Source organism: Dromaius novaehollandiae, chromosome 11 (genome assembly GCF_036370855.1).
Source record: "Dromaius novaehollandiae isolate bDroNov1 chromosome 11, bDroNov1.hap1, whole genome shotgun sequence".
Classification (NCBI taxonomy): Eukaryota; Metazoa; Chordata; class Aves; order Casuariiformes; family Dromaiidae; genus Dromaius; species Dromaius novaehollandiae.
Genome location: NC_088108.1, coordinates 22,753,278 through 22,771,187, shown reverse-complemented (window position 1 = coordinate 22,771,187; position 17,910 = coordinate 22,753,278). Strand labels below are relative to the sequence as shown.

Below are 17,910 nucleotides of genomic sequence, written 5' to 3'. Positions count from 1 at the left end.
TTTCTTACTGTTCATGGCAGGATCCCAGGGCTATGTTTCGCCATTCCCAAGTAGTCCAGGTTAATTTTGACATCTAGAACAAGGTTCAGGAAGAGAAAAAAAATTGTCACACACGCTTGCACGCTATTATTCACTACAGATTTTATTTAAAAGCACTACAAAGCACATCATCTCCAGAAGCGTTAACTATTACTTTCTGCAGCTCTTTGAGCTCCATCTCCACTCTGAGTGGGAAATTGGATACTCCCCCCTTTTTGCCTGAAGGGAAAGTTCATTTAACTCACTACAAATCTGTCCTGCCCTGCTCTCTTCCGTGTATACTGAGCATTTATAACATATTTCTTCAAGACCAGGGCTGCAAATAAAAATCAATTTCAATTCAACAGTAGTGTGGGAGAAAAAGTTAACTTTTGCTTTGAAACTCATCAGTCCTATCTCAGACACAGCATTTCCTTAGAGCCTCCATTTTACATAAATCGCTGAAATGCATACGAATCGCAGTGCTTTCAACAGAAGTAAGGCCTTGCACCATCGCGCTAAACCAAGCACGCTTTCCATAGATTCACCGCACAGCAGGAAGCTCCCTGGATGGCCTTGCAGGGGGGACACAAACAGGCCAAAGTTAGCTTAGAGCGGGCTGTGAAATCTTGCACCCTATCTCCCTGCGGAGAAGGAGCGATTGGAGAGCAGAAGTGGGGAGGAGAGACTGCTTTGCATGTTCAGATTGAGTAGGTATTGTGTGTCCAATTAGGAAAAAAAAAGTCACTCAAAAACACAAGGAATAATTAGCAGGGTGTCCCCCCAGCCCTTTTTTTAATTCATTGTAACCCAAAGCACAGCAAGGAAACACCGGCAGCAACGCTGCCTGCTTTTACTTCCTCTGCATTTTCTCTCAGAAAGCAAGAAAAATGGCAACGTAACTCGTACATAATTTGGCAGCTTGTATTCACATATCCAAACAGTACCCGGAAGGGTCACCTCTACCATTAAATGAAAGAAAACATAAGAACAACAGCTTTCTAAGTACAAGCACCTGCCAACCTGAAGTGTAATCATTCTTCCAGCAAAAACAATACAACGATCCTATTGACAACAAAATCCTATAGAAGCTTTACGTTAACTAATAAAAACTGCCAAAAAATGAAACACTAGATGCTACAGAGCATTCAAACTTCACCAAAACGACGGAGTTATCTGAAGATCAGAGAGGCTATTGCAGTCTTATTTCATGAAACTTGCTTCCTCTTGATATTTCTCCTTAAGAGGCATCAAATTATTTTTCTTTTGTATATGCAGTATGGGCAGCCATCAAAGACCTACATTCAAGGCTTAAAGGAGTATTAACACGGCAAGGATGACATAAGAGTCTTCCTGCTGAATCGTGTACAAGAGCCGTTCTTGGGAAGAAAACCATGAAGTTCTGACATTAGAAAATAGTATCTGCTGGCAAGGAGCCCCCCAAAACTGGGCATAAGACGCAGGCTTCCCGCCATCGCCTAGCTGAACATTTTGCATAACCTGCATCTATGCAAAGCAGTGTCAGGCTCCTCCAGCGACGCAACACGACAGTGGAGGCCCTCACGAAAGGCCGTCAGTAACGAAAAACGGGAACAATGTGCGGCTTGTTAGACACATCTGGGATGGCACTGAAACAATGAAGTCAACACAAAGATAGCATTTTTCCCTCCAACCCACTCATTTTTTCCTCCTCCCATTTCTTTTTCCATCATTATTTATTCTCGAGTCCACGTTCTGGAGTGTAAAGTGTTGCCATGCAACCTCTTCTCTCGCACTTTCTCATCTTCCAGGCCAGCTCCCTCCTACCATTACTTTTACTGATGAATAAACAATCTGAGCTGCTAAGTGGGGCCGTTCACGGCCGTCGCGTGGACTGTTCTGCACGCACGCGGGGAGCGCGGGACACTCGGCTGCTCGGCGCTTGCCAGACTGGCAGCACCGGTTTGCGCTACAGCCATCTCCTCTCCGCCCCAATAAGCCATGCGTAAACTTCTTCATCCATCCCACACCAGCATAAAACCGCTACAGCCTCGCCAAAAGATACATCCATTCTCTGCAGGGAATACGAACCGGGATTCTCTTACTCCACCTGTAATTGCAGGGTTATTTATAGCAGAGAGGCCACGTTTCTGTTAAGCGCACTCTCAGCTTAAGCCCTGCACTCGGCTCTCCTCCTCTTGGCACAGCTATGCCAGGGCAAGAGTTCACCATCGCTCTCGGCAACAGGTTACCAGCTCAGCAGCCCCTAAGTACTTTCTAACCTATTTACTCAGGATCAACCGCTACAAAGACCGATTATTTAGCCTGTTTAAACCCCCCCTGCTTATTTCAGTTGTCGTGCTGCAGAAGAGCTCACGTAATTGTCTCAGCTGCCACAGATAAGGGTTATAGCCCCCTACCCCTTCCACAAGCCAGCAAGGACAGCCAACATCAGAGACGGTCAAGATATCCCTGATGGCACCACCAGAGAAACTCGGGCTCTCTGAATGCTTGTTGCCTTCCAAGGAAGGAGTTTTAAGAAGCAGGCATGCCCCGCTTACAGGGTCTGTGCAGTCCTGTCCAGCTTCACCCCGCTTTCAGAGAAGACACAACCCAACACGCAGGGCTCTGCTTGCGGGGAACACCAACACCAGCAGCAACCTAACATGGCACACAAGCCCCTGCCCTTGAAGGAAGGCGAGAGATGTCTGCAAACCCATCAAGTGGCCTCAGGGCTACATACTTTGAAGGATAAAAATGATACCACAACAGGCTTAAGTTAGTCAACATGTTTACTAAGACCCCGCCTACCATGCTCGCTGTTTAGTTACTCCCCTGTACCTCCAATCTCCCACCACATACACCATAATAACAAGTGGAAGAAAGACTACAGCAGGCATAAGATAAGATTTAGGAACAGAAACTGCCTTTTGCTCTGCACGTGAAGCATGATCACATCGATGTCTGGGTCCATCACTGCAGCTCTTAAGCAGTACCGTCAGTTTTACAAGAAAAAAAACTGAGAGGATAACAATAGTACAAGTTAGACGTAAGTATTACGAAAACCTATACAATATAGTTTTTCCATGAGTGATCACCATTTTCTTTAAAAGGATTAAAAGTTTGACACCCTAAAATGTAAAGCCAGCCAAAAATAGTAAACTTTCTAGAAGTCCGTGCCATCAATTATACAGATCCACAACAGCATTCTATTAATACAGAAGAAAATCAAAGTTAATGTAGGAAAAAACGCATGGCCTCTATCTCCTTGCAAAAAGGAGATGCTTAGGGGAGTTGGATCATGATCTATTTACAGCCTCACTGCAAATTCCTCCAACTATTCCAATTTACATTAAGAAAAGCTGCTAAACTGTTCCTGAAAAAGATTCGCCTGCTTGCAAAGATGTGGGCCAGACCCTCTCGTAGTTGGTGATATCACCAGCCTCACCAAGATAACTGGATGAGATAACACTTTTCCACTAACTCCGAGATAGCTGATATCATAATCATCTCATTACTCCTCTCCTTTACATAGTAAAACTGCTGGCCTGGAAATTAAGGACACGAGTTTCACACGCAGGAGGAAGAGCTGGTACCAAGTCCCACCTGGAGTACTGAACTGCCCACACTAGCCCTTCCATCCATCGCTGGTATGTTCTTCTGCCCTTTAGCATCAGCGTTTGATACTGCTCAAACCTAACTGAGAAGGGAGCGCGAATGCTTAAGCACTTAGCATTAGTCCTCCGTGAGAAACGCTACCAGCCGCAAGAGGCCGGTGTGATCTGCATACCTGCCGAGGGCTGGCGACGCGCGGCAATTCTCATGTTCGAGTAAAGGCAGCTCAGCGAGATTGCACCCGATCAGACTGATCCTTCCACTTTTCTGCTGCTCAAGTGTTTAAGCCCTGATTTATAGTTTGAGGGCTGAAGCTTGCCAAGTCTTCAGTTTATATAAAATATAACTCATAGGGCGTATTTTATATATAAGAAAAATATGAAAGATACCTTTTTCATTCCATGGTATAAGTTTAGGAACAACAGGACAGGAGAGTCTAGCTTCGTTTTCTAGGTGTCATAACAACACTGCTCAACTACTAACTCAATGTTCAAGGGAACAAAACTGACTCCTCAGTTAAATTCTGTTCTTGTTAAAAACCTTTCAATATAAACTTGCAATAAGTCATTAATAAGTGACAGTGATACCTACAACTACATGCATATTTTATAATTTTTAGTTGCTACTACTTAAAAAGTTGTTCATTGGTAGTGAGTGGAAAGATGACCTTGGGGGGGGGAAAAAAATGGATGAACTACTAATACAAGCCTTGTACAGCTCTGGCCCTCCTGGTAGATAATCAGATTCTTTAAAAAAAAAAAAAAAATGCAGAGCGCATACCAAAATACCGCTGCCCTTCTAAGCCTGCGGGACTCCAGTGCCACTCGGCTCTCTTTAAGGAACGGATGTGCTAGTCACTTCCCCTGCTCTATGCAAAGCCTGCGGGCAGCAACGAGCTGGCCCAGAATCATGCCTGCTTCATAAATACGGCAGCTACTCGAACGAGGCAGGGACCGCGACGCCAGGAGTCGACAAGGCAGAAGAACAACCCGTTTCTTCCTCTGGGCTTCCTTCAGGAGCCCGAGAGCACCTGCGAGCATCTTCGACTCCTCCCAGAGCTAAGAGACGAAGCTTTCCCACACCTTAATTCAGAGTGGAGTTTCATATTCACGTTTTCAGTAAAATATTTACGTGGACCATCCAGCTCCTGGGCAGTTGCAAAGCTTGACAGACGTCGACCCAGGAACACCTCCCTAAAAGGCAGCTGGAAAGGTCAGCGGCGCCAAGGGCGAGCCCTGCGAGGTGGAGTTGGACGCTCCATCGCCCCAGCCCCAGCCGCCCTGCTTCCCCTCCACGCACCTCCAGCCCCGCCATTCCCACCTCTGCTTGCAAGAGCAGTAGCAAGGTGTAGCCCCAGGGTGAGTTAAACTGATAAAAAAAATCATTACTGAGTGGGTTTGTTTCCCATTAGATAAGCAGCATGAAAGAATCTGCCCTGCAATCACACAAGTGTGGGTGCTGCAAAGGGAGCTGCAGGAGTCTGCAGCAGCCGCGAGGCAGGACCATCCCCTTCCTGGCAGCAGCCCTAAAATGTATCAGATTAGCTGCAGCACCAAACTGCCCCCAAAGTCTACAGCATCAGATTTAGCCCTTCAAGTGGGAATCATACAGTTAATTTTCAATCCCTAACACATTTATGGATATGCTTAAAATTTAAAAGAAATGAAAACCTGACATTTATTTCTCTTATAAAACTATTTAAATATACAGAAAATATACTACATCAATGTACAATGTAGAAACAGAGCTTCAATTTTAAAGGTCCAATTTTTGTGCCAGTACAGCAAAAAAAATTACTGGTATTTTACATCATCTTGACATGCTGCTGGATATTTCACATTTGCATTATCAGATAAGGTCAGTTATTCAGAAGAATCAAAGTTCCCACGATGCTAAATGAAATGCAAGTGGAGCACATTCAACTTGAAACTAGAAAAACAGACCACTTGCACAGAGGTCCTAGAAAACAACCAGGAGAAAGGAATCAGATTGAATTTCACCTGTACAGCCTTGCTTTACTGGATCTACACGATTATCTCCTAACATTTAATCATTAACTCTTGCATAACTCAAAACTATATTTTATTTTTCTCGTAACATGGAACCCAACCTTCCTTGTAACAGTCTGCTGTTGACCAGATGGAAGTGTAATCAAGCTGGCTCACAACGTACCATGGTTCTCATTTGTTGCGTCGCTAAATCCTGGTCTGCAATCTCTGAGCGATACAGAAGGATGAAAATGGCCTGCTCAGTTTGTATTTCTCACCAAGAACAAGGCAACAAAATTCTTCCTTCGCTTCCCCCCAACGATGGAAATTTAAATTCACAAAGGAACTAACACATTGAGACGAGCCAAGCACTGCAATACCTGTTAAAATACTTCTAAGTCCTCAGAGCTGGGACAGCTATTCGTCTTCCCATCCCCAGTTTTAACCACCGGGCCAGCGCAACACCTTCTCACGTGCTTTGAACCACTTGGACTGTTCATAGTCGGCTCCATCTCCAGTCCCATCCACACCTATAGGAAGAGACATAAGCGGTTTTGTCCTGCCGATATCCTTCCACGTGCACCACTGTGTGTCTAGGCACCCTCCAAAATAGCGTCCCTCAGAAAGGAACAGCAGAATACATAAGCTGACAGTCCAAGTAGGCACATGGCACCTGCTAAGACCGACACTTTAATACAGAAATAGGAAAAGATCTTAAGCTTCCTCAAGACTTAAGCAACATCAGGATGGGGCAAAAGATTTAAGAACTCCTCGGACAACAAAACTTCTGCTTACAATCTACTTTCACCTGTACATAAGTATTCGCACATCTTAAGTATTTCCTACTAAAAGAAACAAACAGAACAGCTTTAAAAATGGAGAATGTATTGGCACTGCCCAGCAAATCTCACAGATTTTACAACTATAGACTATGCCAACAGCAGCTGCATCAATCAAAGAGCTTAAAACAAAAGCCCCAAGAAATCACATGACCAGCATCATTAGTATTTATAAAAGCACTGTTTCCACAAAAGGAAACAAAATGACATATTTTTCACAGTGAGTTTAAAGCCAAACATTGATTAACACCACAAATCAGCAGTTGCTGCATTATCCAGAAACTTGATATACCCGATTCACTTAAAAATAGCTTCTCAAAATAGGCAGGGAAGACATCAAATTCATTACAGAACAGGCTATTTCACTGACCATAAGAGCGCTTTTGAATTTTCTTCTGATTAGTCTTCCAAAATACGCAAGTCACTTAAAGGAATCAAACTGAGATTTTGTCCCAGTTTGCAAGCCCTCCATGCATTCAAACAGATCCTCTCCTACCTCTTAATCCAAAAGCTGTCTTCAATAAATGCACTTCTGAAATGTTTTGTCACCAATATCAAGTCTCACATTGCAACGCCCTGTATCTCACATTGAGGCACCTACAGTCCCAGCTGATTTGTCAATGCTTTCCTAAACAGCATACCCGCTACCTTCACTATACGCTGTGCTTTCACCCTGAAACACCCACCACAGTGTAAAACTTTTGGAGGCAATGCTATTTTCATCTGACTCATTTGCATAAATAAGTTTTCCTTTATGTAAGTTCAAGATCTCTGATACTGAATATGTACTGAAAGCATGCCTTCTCAGCATGCCTGAGACGATTATTTAACACTGCTTACCTATTTCCTAGGGTTTTTTTTCCTAGACACTTTCCTTAGGCATAGCAAATATACTAAGAAGTAATTCTTCCAGACTAGTTTTTTAATCAAGCTCTAGTCTGACAACTTTAGGAAACCTGTTGCATGGCAAATAGTTAAAAGAAAATGGTAAAAACGCTTCCATCCAGTATTTCAACAATGCCCTTAAAGTAGAAGATATGCTGCCCCATGCATTTAAGCTTTCACCTCCCACTCGCACTGACACCCATATACACTGTTGGATTTGTGATAAAGGCACTTAGCCATGAGAAACTAGCCTAAGGCCATTTAGGTCAACTTTCATAAGCTACTAAGAGTCATTAGGAAAGTTCTGTACTATTGATATAGCAAAATGGCCAAACACTGAATACCTTCCCTGAGACAGCTAGCTCTTAAAACAAACACTTCCAATTGTTTGATTTGTTCAATTTTACCTTGACGCAATTCCTTAGAAAGTTTTGCCAGCACAGATATCACCTAGAAGAGTAAAGCAGAGAAAAAACCCATGCACTAAGCATCACAACTATTTCAGCAATAATAACAACTATGAGAAAGAAGAGCAGTTTTGACAGCTTTGATTGTGGTGTTTGCGGAGGCGATATAGTAATGCTAGCAGAAACATTTCTAGCAGAACACATTGCAAATTCATTTGGAGCCTCAACCAACACGTCTCTCTGTAGCGCAGACTAATTACCCCTTCGAAACAGCTGGACCACACTAAGAATACGCAGCCCTCGAGTAACACTGGTGCAACTTTTAGTTCAGAAGCAGAGGTTATGCCTTTAGATCCAGACCTCCTGGGCTTGATCCCCACTGTTGAAGAACCATATACAAGGATATTACATGGAGAAACACTAAATAGTCTGAGATTTTCTTTAAATGAACTCTAAGAATTAAATGCTTTATCCATTTTCTTCTGCTTGCTGTAAAAGAAAAATTTAAAAGTTACCAGTATTCAGGGAGAAAGAGCAAGCTTTTACTCTGCATGCCCAGTCCCCACGCCAGCACGCAGCCCCTGCTGCACCAGCTGCATTTTGCTTCTCCTCTGAGCCCCCTTAGAGCTCAACGTTCATCATCGATCTCTGTCTTCAGCAGTGACACCAGCTGAAAACGCTCCCTCTTTGCTCCACCGCACTCAGCCCCATAGAGCGGTGAGCCAACTCCTCACAACATTGGTTTAGATGATCCCAGCGGTCAATCTTCTCCCCATGGTCATGCAGTCCTATCGTCTGCGGGACCACACTGCAAACTGGATCAGGAAGTCTCTGCGCGTTCCTTTTTTTCTGGCCAGATGAATCTGCTGACCTACTTCACACCACGGGATCACCAGAAGTTGCGCCAGCGAGACCACAAGCAGCAGAATTCCTCAAGTCACCATGACTGCGATAAACTGGGTACAGCTGAACCGTTGCCTCAGATGACTTTCAGTTGAGGGAATTATAGAGCAGCAGAAACTATTTAAAATGAAAGAAAAGCTGGCTGGGGCGAAGCCACTTAAATTCATTTTTGATACCTGGTGTCAAGCCAATGCTCACTAGAAACAGTCTTCCTTCTTTGAAGCAGAGCGGTATGTTAATTCGTGCTGGCAGCTCCCTGCAATTTTTTGAACTTCACAAGCGAGGGAAAAATGTTTAGAAGCACAATTTTAGAAATCACAGAATCAAAGAGATCATAAGAGCAGCATTCAAGGTATCATTTAGTTCTAGCTGCTACCCAAACTTTCTACTATCAACACTCTGCAGTGTATTCTAGCATTAAATGGGATTGCATTGCAGAACAGGCTCCACCATGAAATCAGAGAAGTGGGGAGAGTGCCCCAAGGTGCTTCATTAGCATTATCTGCCTATAGCTCACTGGGGAAAGAATAAGGAAGGCTCTGCCGTGGCATTCCATTCAAATGCATGAGCCGCACTTAAATAAGGGAGATACTTCTGATGCCGACTTCACCGCAGGTCCAAGGCAGCATCAGTTTCATTAACACTCAGAGCATTCAAGCTAAGGAGCCCTTTGCCGTACGAAACAGAAAAACGACATGCGCCTCGCAGCTCCCGAATTATACAAAGGACACAAGTGAAAAGCTGGGGAGGTCTCGAGTTAACACCACTTTTCACGAGCAGAAGAAAAGTCCTGAACAGCAGCTCGTAAAAACAGAGCTTGGCCTAAATTTTATGCGAATAGGGTAAAGAGACTAGCAAGTTAATCACAGCCTACAGTAACACCCGTTTCTAAAGGCCGCATCACAGACTAATCCCTCAGATTCCTTCCTGCATCCACAACTCAACTGGCCTATTTAAAGACCACGAAACAATAAACGCCGATGAGCAGAAAGTGTTAGGGGGAAAGAAAGAAAATGATTACAACGACTACAAAACAATGCCTGGAAAAGCAGGGCTGAAGCGCTAAGACACTTTTTAGGAAAGAGGCACAACGCGCACCAGTCCCTGCCCCACAGCGAGCCACCAGCAGCACTGCCTAAAGGCAGGAGGGACCTGCTCCCACAGAGGGTCCCGCTTCGTCCCTGCCACCGCTGCCCGGACCCTCTCCTGGAGACCCCTGCGCCGGCCCTCGCTCACCGCCCCCCTCGGCCCCACACACCGCCCCACACCTCCCTGCAGCACCCTCTCTCCCTCGCTCTCGCAACGAGGCTACACTTCCCATTGCAAACAGCACACACCCCCCTTGTAGAGCAGCCCCCGCTGCAAACAGGGTAACCCCCAAGTGCAAACAAGGTGCCCCGACCTCGTCCCCCTGCCCTTGCCAAGGCGGTACTTTTCCCCTTGCAAATGGGGCACCCTCCCATTGTCCCCCCCCTTGCAAACAGGGCATCCCCCGTTGCGAACGGGGCACCCTTCCTTTGTCCCCCCCTTGCAAACGGGGCACCCCCCACTGCAAAAAGAGCACCCTTTCCTTGTGTTTTCTTCGCCAACAGAGCACCCTTCCCTCGCCCCCCACTTGCAAACAAAGCCCCCCCCACTGCAAACGGGACACTCTTCCTTTGTCCCCCCCTTGCAAACGGGGCACACTTCCCTTGCCCCCCCCGCAAACGGAGCACTCCTCCCTCGCCCCCCCCCCAACAGGCACCTTGCCCCGCGGGCACAGGGCACCCGGCGCCCCTCGGCAGCAGGCGGCCCCCCGGCAGGCAGCGCTCCCGCGCCCTCAGGGCAGCCCCCTGCCCCCGCAAAGAGCGGCCCCCCCTCGCCCCCCGGCCCCGCTCCGCGCACCGCGGCGGCCCCGCTGCCCCCGCCGGCCGCCCCGGGCACACAGGCCCCGCAGGACGCAGGCCCCCGGCGCCCGCGGGACCCCGGCGGGGGCAGAGCCGGCAGCGCCCCCCCCGCGCCCCCTCTCACCTGCGGGCCGCGGCTGCCCGCCCGGCCCCGGCCGCGGGCCCCGCTCCGCAGCGTCCCCCAAGTCCCGCGCGCGGACCGGGAGCGCGGCCCCGCTCCCCGCGCCCGCCCGCCCGCCGCTGCCTGGCCCCGCCTCCCGTCACCGCCCGCGCCAACATGGCGGGCCGCGCGCAGGCGCCGCGCGGGGCGGGGGCGGGGCCAAGGGAGGGGCGGGGCTTCGCCGCAGGGGGCGGGGCGTCCACCCTGCAAGCTCCGCCCCCTGCCCCCAACTCGTGTTTTGGGGTGTTTTGGCTCCCTCGCGGGGAGAGCGGGGGGTGGGGGCGCGGGGTGGGGGCTCTCCCACCGCCAGCGGCGAACAGCTTGTTTTGTTCTGCACGAGCAAACGCGTCACAAAACTTACTCCAGGGGTCTATTTAAAATACTTTTTAGGAGGAAAACCGTTTGCGTCCGCAGATTAAGTTGTGAAACTTAACTAATATGAACGGCAGTTGTGCAAAAAAAGTATTCTGTCGGCGATCTAAGTAGGCTTAACTTGAGATCAGCGCTATTTCCAAGTGAAAGTCTCCTCGCGTTCCTCTTCCTCCTTCCAGCGGCTGCTGCTCTTCCTTGGGAGCTGCTGTTCTGCTGCTGTCCTGCCTGCGTCGCCTCCTGCGAACCCATCTTCCTTCCTGAACCCCCGCACTCAGCACGTTTCTGGCGGCAGGTAACCTCAGGTCGGACAGTGCCGTAGTGAAACCCCTTAGTCCTCATGGAGGCGGAGGAATTTCAGCAGTGCAGTTCTGGGCAAAACATGGGGCAAAACTACTTAGGAAGCGGTGGGCGCCTTCCCGCCAAGGCCGCCGCCACCTCTCCTCGCAGCTCTGTGACTTCGGCCTGGCGAGCGTCTCGTCCTCAGAGATGCCAGATTTCACCCTAAAGGAAAACGTCAGCAAAAACGTGAAACCGTATCACAGCATTTGATACGTTTGCAGGTTGGATACCATTGTGCATTTGATGCCATCTGCATATCCCTGAAGTTGCATACTTTTAAACTTGCATTTTATCTAGAGATTTTCAGAAGTGGCTCGTCAAAGGCAGTGCATCATCTGTCTTGCAGAGAAAGAGACTCTGGTTAAGTCATTCCAACAGTTTTTGAGACAGTTTCAGGTTCACTTCTGTTCCCTTCAGATCATTAACATCAACCGAAGCAAAATCAAGCCCAGGGAGCCAACTCATCACTACGATCCGGATGGCGAGAAGTCATTGCCTGCTTCGCAGAGTAAAGCATTTTTGTATGTATTTGCCTACTTCCATCCTCGAAATGGCCTCTTGCGTGAGGCAATGCCAAACTACTCACCTTTCAGAGCTTTGGGTTCATCTCTGTTGAGAAGAGACATGGACACAGGGACGCGCTGGATATTTCCCAGATGTTTCCAGATAGGATGGCTGCAACCTTGGAATGTGCTCACTGGGATGATTTTACAGAAGGCTGGTTGTAATAGTTAGTTCCTCACCTTCTTATGTATTTATTTTCATTCGAAAGGAAATCAAATCTGCTGCTTATTTAAGCTGTAGCTATAAAACATATGCCCCTCTAGATACAATGCTCTTTCAGCTCTTTTTACCCACAGAGCAGGTTAATGTCTCTGCAGCACATTTAAAGTGGGATTTTGTCCAAGTTTCAAACCCATCCCACACTTGTAACCACACCAAAATTTAATGCCTCTCATTACTTGCTTACACGGCTGAGAGTGGTTTTTACAGCCCAGGTTCCATCTCATCTCTCGTCTCAATATACCCACTTGTTTCCTAAGGACTCGGCAAACTAATCGAGGGTTATTAGTGCTCCCGTGGTCTTCTAACACTTCCACCCTGCCAACTGGGCAGGTTTTCTCGGACGTACCTGGGGCCCCTCAGCACCAAACCCCCCAGATCTGCCCCCGAAGCCCCAAAGAGAGCACAGGCCAGCAGGGCAAAGCTCTGCTTGCTGACCTGTGTGTTGCTACCACGGATTAACCCTTCTCGTGAATGGCAGTCCTACAGAAAATCTGTGTACTAGGATCGCTCTAATGTTATGCCGTGGTTAACACAATTTGTCTAAAAATAGTTATTCATTTCTCTGCAAAGCTTGAGATCTCTGTTACATATTTTACAGCAAGGAAACCACCTTGACATTGCTCTAGAATCACAAAATATAAACATGACACAAGACAAATATACAAAATTACTAATGTAAAGCAATTCATGGGGTAAGTTTTTTTAACATAACTTTACCACAAATCCATAACTACATACGTTTCCTATTAAAGTCTAAATAAAGTGTAGTTCCTTTCAGAACAATGTTCTAAGCATTTGTGCCCCCAAATCTGACATTTGATAACTATACTGAACAGCATTTGCTGTAGCCAGGGATGTTTTTCAGCACCTAACAATATAAAGAATGAACAAAACTGCCAGTCCAGAAAGAGTATGTTTATATTCACCTCACACTCATTTTGTGTTGGTATTGCAGATCGTATAAAGAGAATAATACCCATTAAGCAGCAATATTTCCTGTTTAAAAATTTTACAGCTTGATTTTATCTAAAAAGAAAAAATAATTCATGCCCACCACTTGGGCTACAGGAAATTATTTGCGAACATTTTCCATAAATTATGCAGAATTTGTTATAAAGGTGAACACAGAACTTTGGTAAGGAGGAACTAAGCGCTATTAAGCTCTAATTCCCTGTGACAAGGTACGCTCACTGTTTGAGATCCTGCAGATATTCACTTATTTGAGCCTGTGAATAGTCGCAGTGGGAGTAGCCGTGCAGTTGCAGTTAGGAATATTGTATGTAGAGCAGCATTTCTTCAACTATTTTGATTTTCATTCCCTGCCAACAGGAACGCTACAGTCCATGTCCCCTTCTTTGAGTACTCCAAGCGCAGTGCTGTAGGTACAGATGCATCAGTCTGCTTCGTGCTCTGGAAGCTGGCTCTTGTGCTCCGTGGACACTATTTCCACCTTGCATTTCTCCTTGCAGCATTTGCAGGCTGCAGTTTGGAAAACAGAGACTTCCAGGATCCGGCCCTTAATGCTCCCTCGGCACTGGAAATTTTCTGTGCCGAGTCGATCCGCACGTTCATGCCAGAGTAACAGCTGGGCAGAATTAACATCACTCTAAAAGGAGAGAGGAGATGCATGTTGGTCAACAGGTAAACCCTGAAAGCACATTCCCTGGTTAAGTCCTTCATTTCAAATCTTTGACTTTCACCCTTCGCCCACAGCTATGGACAGCTCGACTCCATCCTCACGCATATCTTTCACTGCCTTTGCGAAGTTCGCCAATTAGTCTGGTCCCTGCTAACGCACAACAAATCCTACAGCGCAGGTTTTTCCGAGTTGCTGAAGTTAAAGTTAACATCTGCTCAGCAACCCCGGCTTGTTCCCACCAGCCGACGTCCTGTCCCGACGGCCAGCGCCGGCAGCCAGGCTGCGCGCGGAAGCGCTCGGCAGCAGACCATCTGCCACCGCTCTCCGACTATTGCTCCCGCCGCCGGGCGGGGAAAGGGATTTGAACAGCAGTAAATCATGTTTGCCAAGGCTGGCAGAGCCTCACAAAAATCCTTTGCAGAGCAGAGTGTATCCGAGTCCTGCTCTTGCTGTTTTCTCGCAGTGTGAATTGGAAATTTCCTGGAGGAAGTTACTGAACTGAAGAATCCGTAGTGGTAGGTTCAATTTTTCCAGAACAGCTGGGAAAATGCTGCTCTCCCGCTGCTCTCCCGCTCTGTCCTCTGCTTTGTGCTCGTTCCCAGAGGCATCCAGGAGGTCCCAGTCACTTCCCAGGAATTCCAGCGAGGAAGGTCACTCCAGTGATGAGACTCCAGGCTAATGCTGTATCTTCTGAGCCACTGGCACCGTGGTAGGACGAAAGCCTTGGACACGGCTATGGAGCCGGCCGCAGGCAGCCAGGCACCATCGGTCGGCTCTCCGGGATGGCGGCAGGCGAGCCAGACCTGCCGGGTACCACGGGGGAGCTTCCGTGTGGGTCTGTGCCCCCACCGAAATCCTGCTGAGGCAGGGGCATGGGAACGGGCAACGGGTCCAAGTGACTCCAAACCCAGCACCGCTCCGTATCCACCAGTGTGGAGAAACGGCCACATCGGGTTGTCACTTAGCCATGGACTTGTAGCCCAGCCCTCTGGGACCCCCAAACATATTTGCTAACTACAAATATGTTAAAGTTTGGTGCAGAAAGTGCCTGAATTGTCTGTCCTTGTAGAACCAGTGCCTTTACCACCCAAAAGTGCTGGATGTATCGGAGTTTCTCTGTGCTTAGAAGAGGAAACAGCTGACCAGTACATGTTGCCACACATTAGCGTTTTAAATGAAAACCCCAACACAGATAAATTCTGTGTGTACAAGCCTTGAATTTCAACTTGTTTTCACCATCCGGTCATTTCCACAAATGCAAAACGAGTACAAAACACCAACTTAATGAGTGATTTTTGTTCGTACCGCTTTTTAACATCTCGTCTCTCTTCGCTGTCTGTGTGGTCTCCCACCAGGGAAAGGACATTTGCTGCGGCGAGAGAGAAGCGCTGTTTCCACAGTCTGCACTTCTCTTCCAGGCAAAACTGTAACAGGATGTGGAACAACTCAGCATGAACATCACCGCTCTCCTCTGAGAGACATTTCCAACGTAAATGAAGCATTTCGCTAGAGAGACGCAGTCAAAATATTAAAATATGTAGGAAGGGGGAACTGTCGTGGCCACTGAGCATTAAAATTCATCGTGTGTGAAAAAAGCAAAAATGTTCAGCGCACGATTGATCAAAACCTTCAGAGTCTGGAGGGATAAATGAAATGTGAAAGAAGCGGAAGGAAAGCTGGGAAAATCGGAGAAGACTACTTCAGGGAGTAGAGTCAGTAAGTGACATTCAGCCAAAAGGGAGGACAGCAGCGCAATCCGAGGTTTAAGTGCCTCAGGAATTTGGAATCGTTGCAAAATTTAACATAGCAGCTACAAAGGCAGGATCTGACCTAAATATGCCACTTAAATTTTCACGTTGTCCAGTGCTGCAATAACTCTAGTTCAAGAACATGAAGAACTCAAGTGAAGGTAACGCTGACATTTTAATGATTTTTTTTTAGCTCACAAGTGATAATGATTGCTAAATGAGTCATGGTTTTTAAGAAGCACCAGTAAATCTTATCTGTTGTATTATCCAGGCTTTGTATGAGTTAGCGCAGTCAGGATCACCCAGTCAATCATTCCTTTCACTGCCCAGAATGCAAGTTATCACAGCGGGCACACAAAATGTTTTATGTACTTAGTCTTCCAAATTCTTGCCTGATTTCAACATTTACATTTGTGATAAGGACTTCCTCATCTTGCATTGACTAAGCTGTTTGGAAAGCCTTCCTCTGGCACAAAAACACCAACAAACACCAAGCCTTCACTAACTGCAGCCTGCCAGTCGCAGCCTGCAGCCTTCCCTTACCTCTGAAGATTTCCTTCAAGGAAAACACACAGTATTGAAATGTGCTGATTTGCTCCAAACATCATTCTGCGCTTTATCTTTTTTTTTCCTCCAGCTAATCTCAGGAGAGCAGAATTTTGGATTGGGAGTAATAGCTATTTTTAAAACAGATTTCTTTGTGCTACCAAAATACTAACATCTCTCAAATGGCCAGGGAGTGGTTTTCCTTCGTGGCCGTAGAGAGCTCTTCCAGCAGCTATGGAGCCTCGCGGGACGTGTTGAAGAACACAGTACCAGGACTCAGCAGAGCTGCTTGTCCCATAATTCAGGGGCTCTTCCAAAATAGCCTTCATCTGTAAGCCATACAGGAATTTCTCCTGTAAAATCTTTCTTGCTTGCTCTCTTTGAGGTATATGTTTATGAAGAGTAGCAGGGTTACTTAATTTTTGAGTTGTACTATTTATCTATATAACTCTAGTTCTTAATTTTGTATACTGGTTTTGAGACAGTCGGGAGAAGGGAGGGAATTTACAGCTTGAGTTGGATTTTCAGAAACTCTGAAGTCTTGGTTGTCTGATTTTTTTTAAGCCAAATTTATATCTTCATCTCCCCTTTTCCAGCGTTTTTATCTGGCTTTTACCATCTTAGAGAAAAAATAGCCAAATGCATTTCCTTTTCATTGTTAGGCAGTAAGTGAAGCAAGTGCGAGTAAGGCAAAGATTCCAACAAATGTCAAAGGAAAAGAGCAAAATACAGTACTTGGCTTCAACTATACATGTTTCTACAATGGGCTACAATACGTCTTTTAATATCACTCCCACCAATGGCTCTTTTTTTCCTGGAATGTCTATACAGCAAAACTCACAAGGCACTGAGCTTTGATGTGCTAGCGTGGGGATGCTTCATGATTCATTAAATAATTACATTCTCATTTATCATACGCAAGTTCAAACAGTCAACAAAACCGCTAGGCTAATCAATATCTTCTACAAGGCCTCATTATTCTTCTAGTTTGAGCAATAACTACAACATTTTTTGCAGAAACTTTACTAGTCGCTGCACAAAACTGTTTTCATCTCTGTAGGCTGCATGTTCTCCAGGCTGGGCAACGTATCATTGCATGCTCATACGCTTTTGTTCCCCTCTGGCAAATGGTATTAATTCCTCACATATGACTGCAAGTCAGCTCTGATAACGTGAGAGGAATTAAAGAAAAAATTTTTAATCCTTTTTCTCAAACTTCTGTAAAATCATCTTGCTTTCAAACCATAAAACTGGCGGCAGAGGTATCATAAAGAGTAAGCACGGAGCTCAGCGTTCCTCCTCCTGCCAGGAACGAGGCAGGTAAAGCAGCGCGCTGTTATCGCCCGCCCTGCTCCCGCACGTGGAACGAGGTGGATGAAGAATGTGCACCAGCAGAAGACATTGAAATGATCATTTATCAAATTATCATATATCACTACAATATCAAACCAAGATACAGACTTCTATCATACGTTATTTTAATATCATAACTATTAAGAACCAGATCTTGCTCGCCTGCTGCAAACACTCGTGCCCGTTTCTGCAGCGCTGCTCATGTGAAGGTGTAAGACCTGACCAAAGCTGGACGTGACACAGCCCAGCTGTGCTCTAGTGGAAGAGCTGACTGCTACCCCTCTCAACACCACAAGAGCTGTACAAACAAGTAACAGTATATTCCCGTTCTCCAGGATGTAAGTTGATAAGTGTGCTTTCGGGGGCAATCGATGGTTCTCATAGCCAAGCAATACGTCTTTAGGTTCACTTCCAGTTAAAGACCATAATGAATATAAAATAAATTAT

General features: G+C 46.4%; 1 protein-coding gene across 7 annotated transcripts in view; it reads right to left on the bottom strand.

Annotated features, from left to right (window-relative positions):
• KLHL13 (kelch like family member 13) overlaps positions 1–10,803 on the bottom strand; it is an 86,063-nt gene extending 75,260 nt beyond the window's left edge. For 2 of the 7 annotated variants that reach the window (XM_064518350.1, XM_064518353.1), the window contains exons 1-2: positions 10,645–10,803; positions 5,981–6,130 (exon numbers count right to left, since the gene is read on the bottom strand). The gene's annotated coding sequence lies outside the window, so the exon portion shown is untranslated. Of the gene's footprint in view, positions 1–8; positions 74–5,980; positions 6,131–10,644 lie in introns of all 7 variants that reach the window. The other 5 variants (XM_064518348.1, XM_064518352.1, XM_064518351.1 and 2 more) reach the window with 3 other exon arrangements.
• Positions 10,804–17,910: the final 7,107 nt, after the last annotated feature.